Raw genomic sequence first — 8,925 nt, 5'->3', positions numbered from 1 at the left:
GATTTTACCTTTTTCTTGTATCTCATTTTCTCTAGGAGGTTTTGGCTCATGCCTCCCTCCTTTGTATCTGATTCATTTTCGGATTTATATTATAAGTAGGGATTCTGCCTAACCCCCCACCACTCTGGTGGTTTTAAATAAAAAATAAAAACAAAGCAACTAATCTTAATCTTTTTACATAAATATAACACTTACAATACTCTACATGTTGAAATTTCTAGGATAAAAATTGTTATAAAAAATGAAAACCTTTTGTTTGATTTTTATCTTAGTTTTGCATATTTATAAGCAAAGCCCAATAGAAAAAGAAAGATACAGAAAAAGAGATTTTGAAAATTTCAAAAAAAAAAAAAAGAGCGAAGCCTAGCCCGCCATAAAATTTTTCAAAGTATATAAATAATAAATTAAAGAAACCGTAGTTTCAATTTTTTCATCTTTTTCCTAGCCGCCCCCCCCCCCCCCCCCCCCCCCCCCCCTTATCTCTCTAGGAGTGAGTCAACTTATTGCCCTCAACAATGAAGCCAAACAAGGAGATGACGTTACCAATGAGTTTATTGTCTTCAATATGTAAGTCCAATTTTATCAATTTCTTATGCCTCTTCATGTTTTTCTTTCTTTCTCTGTTGGCTATATCAGTTGAACTTACAAACAAAAATAATTGTAATAGTTGTAATAATAGACCCATTAAGGTTCCTGAAGTCCTAATTGAAATATGAAATGATTCTTTTCGCTTTAATTTTGTAATTTATTAAATTCTACATTTGGGCTTTTAGGTTTTAGAAATTGATAACTATTTTTCTAATATACGTCTATATTGTCTTGTGAGAATGACGAAAATAATCATAGAAAAAATAAACAAAATATAACATCAAATAAGGAGTACCACTTCGATTGATCATTATTTGGGAGATTTCTTCGTAGGTCTATCTATTTCTCTTTTGTTATTTTTTTCACCATCTCTAATAGGCTGGTTTCTTTTTCTTGCATATATTATTTAAGATATATGTAAACTAAATATTTTTCTTTATCCTTTTCTAGTTTCTTGTGTAGTTGTGCCAATAGTTATTATTTTGACAAATCTTAATTTTGTTTATGTAGGAATTTTTCTTTTTATTGCAAATGATATGATGGACCTTGATCGAGGATGGAGTTGTTGCTAATATTGAATCTATTGAAGAGATCATTTTTTGTTATTATTGCTTTATGATAGTGACAATATCAAATTTTGTTAAACAAATTGTTATAGTGAGTGTCAAATTAATTTGTAGCTACTTCTTTTTAATAAAATAAAAAAATTTAATCAATAATTATTTGTTTGTTAGTAGTAAGTTTTATATTTATAGAAAAAAAATAAATAAAATAATATTTTGCAAGTAAAAATTGCAGACAAAATAAAATTAAAAAACAAAAAGCCAATTCACAATGATTGTATGCATGTTGGGAAAAGAAACTTGAATGCTAAGTTTTTTACAACGTTAATTTTGTGTTGTTTAAAGCATTTTCAACAACAAACACAACACTTTTAATGACATCTCTTGCATGTTGCTAAAACTAGCCTTCCATAAGACAACATCTTAACCCGCAGCGTGCGAGAACACGTTGTCAAAGACTTTTAGCAACGCTCAATGTTCATTGCCATATCTAATTTTTCTTGTAGTGGCAGTGACAAACATTATAAATATTTAAAATTTTTAATTATTTGTTTGTTTAGGGATGTATCGGTGCAATTGATGGAACTTATATTGCAGCATGGGCACCTACTAAAAAACAAACATCATACAGAGGCAGAAAGGTTATAGTCACACAAAATATTATGTGTGTATATTCTTTTGACATGATGTTTACATTTGTGTATACGGGTTGGGAAGGGACAACCAATGATTCAAGAGTTTTCTTAAATGCAATAAGGATGAAAAATGAATTTCCTTTGCCGAAAGAAGGTATGAACTAAATATATTTTTTCAATGAAATTATTTTTAAAAGCATTTATATGAAACTAACATACATGCATACTTATAAATAAGATACTATTACATTGTGGACTCAGGATATATAATCATGCTTGGATTTTTAGCACCATAAAGAGGTCAAAGGTATCACTTACGTGATTATAGAGGGGCTCAAAGAGCACCAATAGGGCCAAAAAAAATTTGCGCTCTTCATTGCGAAATGTAATCAAACGGTGTTTTGGCGTTTTAAAGGCTCGGTTTCCAATATTGAAGTTAATGCCAAACTATCGTCTAGGGGTGTTCGCGGATTAGATTTTACGGATTGGACATCAATCCATATCCGATTCATGATTTTACGGATTGTAAATTTTCAATCCAATCCAATCCACGGATTGACAAATTCAATCCAAATCCAATCCACATGTTTATGGATCGGATGTGGATTTGACCCAATCCATATCCAATCTATTATTTTGCGGATCGATTTGTGAATTAAAATTTTTTAATTCTGTTCATTGTACGAACTTATTAAATAAAAAAATCTTATATAAAAGTAATTTTATTATTACCGATCAAATTTAAAATTAAATAAGATTTAAATAAATTAAAATTTTAAAGAAATATAGAATAATACATTCAAAGTCTCAAAATATAATATAGTGAAAAGAAAAAATCTCATTTGTTTAAATCAATACATGAAAATTAACTAAAATTAACTGTTTAGAAAGCTATATTTCTTTATTTAGTTATTCAATTATTTAATCATGTTTATTATATATTATTATCGGATAGGATATGTATAGTGTTAATATAACTACATTTTAACTTATTTATTTATTAGTAAGTAGTAACCCACATTTACAAGTTTTATTTTTTATTTTAAATAAATATATATTTTTATTTTTACGGATTCGTGGATTTTTGTGGATTTACATAAGTAAATCCATATCCAATCCACCGACTGCGGATTTTTAAATTTTCAATTCAATCCAATCCACCAATCCACATATCGGATTTTTACGGATCAGATTTTTGCGGATCAGACAGATTGAGCGGATCGGATTGGATTATGAATACCCCTACTATCGTCCATGTACACAACGACTTATCCTTATTGCTTGTTGTGTGTTGCATAATTTTATTTGTAGAGAGGCCTAATATGACAGATTCTTTGAAGAGTTTCAAGTAGAAGATATGATATTCGAAGAACAGAATGAAAGAAGAGCGTTGATAGACAAAAATTTATCTTATTAAGAGTACATTGGGCAAATGAATGCCATTAGAGATATGATTGCAAGAGCATTATAGCATGACTATACACGACATAATACGTATGTTAATATATATTTGTTATATATTTGAGTTTCTAATGTTATTATCATTATTAAATATCATATAGTTATTTTTTTAATTTACAGGTGACGCCCTTCGCGTTGAAAGGAATAGATGTTAGCTATGTTTTGAATGCAAATATTTTGTACTCTTTTCTTCTTTATATTTTGTGTTGTAAAATATAATTAGTACAAAGGAACTACTTAAATGTCTATAATAAATATAATTGAAGTGTGGTTTGTTATTTTGTTATGCTAATTAATTCTACATTTTATTATTTTATTTTAATTTCTTAAACTTAATAAAATAAAAGAGGGTTTTCTAAAAATTATTATTGTTGTATGAAATTTGATTTCATTTTGATTAAAATTATAATAATCAAAGATAAAATGTATAAATAAATTGAAGAAAATTATTTTATAAAATATTCTATAAAAAATTCTATATTTTCAGACAAACAACCAAACGTATTTTTACTGTTTTTCAAATTTTTAAACAAATAACCAAACAAATTTTTACTATTTTCATTTTCATATGCTGTTTTGAAAACACACTACCAAACAAATTTTCATTTTAAAAAACATCACATCAAAAATATCATTCTCTTTCTCTAAAATAAGAGCAAAAAACATTAGTTAAAAAACATTACCAAACGCACCCTAAATCTTAATCAAACATTGCAATATTTTAGTTAATTTAGTCTTGAAATATATTTTTGGTAGCTTCATATACACATGCTTTCTTTATGGCCATAATTTACTATTCATATTTTTTCCATTGACTTGAAAAGTGGCACCCACTTTGTGACCACAATATTGGAGACACTTTTAGCGTGAAATTATCGAAATAATATATGAAGCATTTATGGTTTTGATTTTTCATGGAATTTAGAATTTCTAAATGAAAGGTTTAACCATCAGTGGCATAAAATTTAAATATAAGAATTACCATTTTGATAAGTTCTTTTAAGAGAAATTTAAGATTTTTGTTTTACTGAGCCTACTAACTTTTGCTATTTTAAAAGCACTTTTCATTGTATTCGTGAGAATGAAGAAGTTTTAGTTGAAAGAGCCACAAGTTTTTGCATAAAATTAGTTTTATACTCAAATGTATAATCTGTTGTCATACGAACAACAATCATAACATATTGTTTGGTAAATATTAAGAATTAATCAGTTAGTCATTTGTAATATGGTATAGTTTAATTGAATTTATATATTAGATATTGACACTGCAATTTTAAATGCTTATTTAATTGATTTTACATTCTTTTGTGTGCCCCTGGCTTGTGTGTGCTTTTGTTTCCCCTCCATGTTCTTCTATTTGATCGAGAAGTGCTCATGTTCATCATTCTTTTAGTTTTACCTCTTTTGGTCTTTAACTCTTTATTTATTAGCCTGTGGTGGTGGCTCATATAAAGCATATATTCTATTCAAGTGGATAAAAATGTGACTGTTCCACCTGATACTCATGTATCCAAATGCAAATGCAGCTGTACTAATCTAATATCTTGTTCTTGTGCTCAACTCAATGGCTTTGAGTTTCCATATGTGCATCAAAATGGTGGCATGTGAGATTTACATTATTATTCTGATGTCAATGTTGTAAATGGTAACTCAGTGTTTCCTAATGTGTTTCGAAGAATAAAAACATCATTATTGTAGATAAAATGAATGGAAAAAAGAAAGAATTTTGTAACTGACTATATTTAATTGCGAATTAGACTCTCTTGAGTTGCGTTGGGTAATTTATAGTTCTTAAATTATTAGATATTTATGCAATCATATATTCTAGTTTCATTCTATCTGTTTAGGATATTCATGTTTTGCCCTTCAGCTTAGCTTAATAAAACATATGTATCAAGCATTTAATATTTTACCAAACATTTTCTGTTTTGCAATTTTGCTTCATTAATGCCCATACTTTATATTAAATTATTCCTGAAGGTGAACGTACTCTTCTCCTTGACACGTAGTTGTTGCATACCATTACGATATGTAATGGCATATTCAGCCGTCAACAAATTTGTTGTGTAAAACTAGTTATAAGTTAGTCGAATAGAAAATTATTCTGTTTAATGATGAATTCTTCTCTATTCTCTTCTATTTAATATAGAGGAACAATGGAGACATAACTATCCATTAAATATTTTAGTAGCTTAGGATTTTTAGGTCATGTATCTTTCTTGTATTTATTGTGCAGCACAATATTCGTTTTATTATTATTAGAGTTTACTAAATTAAAGTTAGCAATAAAATGATAATGACATTTTTGCTCTATAATGCCAGACGTGTTGTATGACCACTTTATAGTTCTCCCAGAAAGTTGTATTGATATCAATCATGCCCATCTTAGCTAATACATCTCCTATCAATTCAGAGCAATAACCCTACTAATTGACATTTAATAGGAAAATGAATAGATAATAATCTTATCATGGACCTTTTCATAATGAAGTGATTATTGACTTCAATATATATGACTTGGTCATTGCGATATCTTTGATGGGAGGCTATGACTTAATCATACCTATATTTTCGTTGGGAGGCTATCTATGATATAATTCAAAATCAAGCTAGATAGATTAGCAATTGAAAAATATTATAATGCAAAATAAATGTAGTGATATTTTATATTACAAATATGTACCTTAAATTTTCAGCTTAAATGTGTCATTAAAATAAGCTTTGTATGTTGAGTGGTGTCACTTGTGGGTATTGCACATATGCTGCCTCAAAAGCGCCAAACAATTCATGACAAATTAAAATGAAGTAATTAGCTCGTAAACATGAATACGTATAACACCGACTAAGTATCCCATAGTTGATCAAGACACCTAATTTCACATAGCCTTATGAGCGTGATGTGAGGTTTATCTACAATAATAACCATACATTTTAGAAAAGTTATTTAAAGTTTAAAAATTAATGGTTCTCTAATTATTCTGAAAATTTTCATTGAGTTGATTTCATTAGAATGTTTTTATTTACAAAGATGATTGGGAAATGTTTATGTACCTACAAGCAACCTTGTGGTGAAAGGAAATGAACAAGTATCAGAAAATTCACCAGAATTTTGCATAGATGCTTGTCTCTGTGGTAAGGTTGCAAGATTTATTAATCATAGTTGCGAGCCCAACCTCTTTGTGCAATGTGTTTTGAGCTCTCATTATGATATTAGACTTGCTCGAGTGTTCTTATTTGCTGCAGATGATATTCCGCCCATGCAACTTAGACTCTACTTTTAAATTTATTCCTTTGTTCTTATATTTATTTGCCTTTTTGTCTAATTTTTCTTTATTTGATTGCATAAAAATTGATAAAAGATTTGGATTTTATACTCGAGATGAAGGTACTCTGATTCTTATTTTACTGAATTTCATATTTGGATGCCTTTCTCTCTTCTAGTGATTTTGGCTAGCAGATTAGTTGTAGTTTTAGAAAAATTTAATAAGGCAGAAAATTTTTGCAAAGAAACTAAAGAAGGATTATTGTGAAACCTTGAGAATGTTTTTAACTAATCTATAAAATAATTCAGATGAAATAGTTTTCGACTGGTACTTCAACTAGAAGTAGTGATTGCAAATTCAACCTTATTGTAAACTCTGCTTGCTGGTTCGCTATGGATGTTGGATGGACTAGAGAGGAGAAGAGACAAGTTATTTTGAGGATGGATTTAGGAATATGTCTAATTTTCTTTTTCTTCTAAATTTGATAATTGTTGGATGAGCACTGATTAAGTACTTTTTTTGCTTATAGAAACCATTTCTTTTATGGCAAGCACTACGTTTTCAATTGTCTAACTTCTAAGCTTACAAAATAATGTTGTGAGTACAGTAGTTATGAATATTTTTTCTTGAAAAAAAAAATGTAAACAACCACCTTTATTTACGCTTAAAGAGTCAAGGTTGTGTCACCTTAATCTTCGCACTAAAATTGATCTTAAGTGGCGTTTGTTTTTTTGTCTGAAATCTGAATAGATTTGAATTAATCTGAATTCTGAATAGATCTGAATGTCTGAATTTGAATAATATGTTTGTTTTTTCGTCTGAATTTCGAAAAATAATTATTAAGTTGTTTTTTTTTCAACTTAAAAAATTGAAAATATGTACTTTTACATTTGTATCCTTATTAAATTTGAATGTCAAATAAATAATATATTAAATACCACAATATTTTAACATTTATAAGTAAAACTATATTCAAGTGAATACATAATGATTTTGGAATTTTAATATATAAAATACCATAATTTTCAAATTTTATTGTATATAATATAAGAAAAAAAAAACTAATAAGATGCTTGAAACAGTTGATTTGCCATTTCATCTCGAAGTTGTCACATGTAATTTTGATCTTCAATATTTGAGGAGTTGATACCAAAGTGAGGAGGGATTTCATGACTGCTAAAAAAATAATGATGAGATTATTATGTGGGGAAAGTATCTATGGGGGAGTTTTGGGATAGACATGAAAAATAAATCATAAAGCATGGATATTTTTGACATTAGAAAGTAATTGACTTAATTTAGATGTCTCTATTAAGTAAAAAGCCAAAAAAATTGGCTTATTTTATTAAGTCAAAATTATCTAAAAAGTCTCATTAAGTTATAAAAACAAACACATCTACTTAACTTAATTAATTAAGTTAAGTCACTTTAAGTCATTAAGTTAAAAAACAAACGCGTCAGTCACGCAGCCAGTTATTAGTGTTTTATTGAAGTCCTTCGTAGCTAGTATCTTAAGTATATTGCTTCATACTCAGCCCTTAGCTTTCTTTTTTGGGATTTATTTGTTCTTACAAATAACATAATGTTGTTTGATGATGCAAACAAGAACTTACATATGATTATGGTTATGAACTTGATAGCGTAGTTGGTCCTGACGGTAAAATAAAGCAGCTGCCATACAACTGTGGTGAAGCTGGCTGTAGAAAGCATTTATACTAGGCAGATGGAGTTTCTGCAATTCATTGACTCTCATATCAGCTGCCCACCTGCTGAGCTATCAGAGATAGATCAGTATGGCTCCTGTCTTTAATTTTGAATGATGAAGAGCTGTTAAGAGTCCTAATAATGTGGATTGTTGCATATATGAGAATGTTCGACATCTTTTCCTTAAACTGATGGTGATATGAGGATTTAAAAATACTATAGGATTTTTTTTTTAAAAAAAAACTTTTTTTCTTTTTTAATTCTTCCCTTGTAAGAATTATTTATTCAAACAAAGGACAATTTTCATGTGAAGTTCTATGAAACAAGAATCATATAAATTCATTGTACTCGACTTTGTGGTTTTGAAGGGCCTTTCATGTCCGACTAGGGCATGTAGATATAACTCTCTTACGGCCATAGATAAGTAATTTAGAATTATGTTTTTTTTAAGGAATTAAAAATTATGTCACGAAAACAAAAAAATCGTGAAAAATTGAGTGATGGTACCTTAATTAGAGTAAACTCTTTTGAAAAATTTTACAATCTCAATTCTCACAAACTAGTATTGAGCTCATCACAATTAGTTCTTTTAAGTTACCCCTACTATACAGCACGAGTCATCCTATATTTGATGCTAAATATCGTGGAAACATACTTTTTCTACATGAAAACAATGTGAATTATTAATATAATCAAGGAAATAATTTTATA

General features: G+C 28.4%; 1 long non-coding RNA gene across 1 annotated transcript; it reads left to right on the top strand.

Annotated features, from left to right (window-relative positions):
• The first annotated feature begins 6,064 nt into the window (after positions 1 to 6,064).
• On the top strand, positions 6,065 to 8,402 carry LOC112498146 (uncharacterized). Its single transcript, XR_003065192.2, has 2 exons — positions 6,065 to 6,379; positions 8,151 to 8,402. It is a non-coding gene; the product is annotated as an uncharacterized LOC112498146 (long non-coding RNA).
• The last annotated feature ends 523 nt before the right edge of the window (positions 8,403 to 8,925 follow it).

The sequence above is a fragment of the Citrus sinensis genome, chromosome 3, assembly GCF_022201045.2.
Source record: "Citrus sinensis cultivar Valencia sweet orange chromosome 3, DVS_A1.0, whole genome shotgun sequence".
In the NCBI taxonomy this organism is placed as follows: domain Eukaryota; kingdom Viridiplantae; phylum Streptophyta; class Magnoliopsida; order Sapindales; family Rutaceae; genus Citrus; species Citrus sinensis.
The sequence above is the reverse complement of the archived record's forward strand: the minus strand, read 5'-3'. Positions and strand labels throughout refer to the sequence as shown.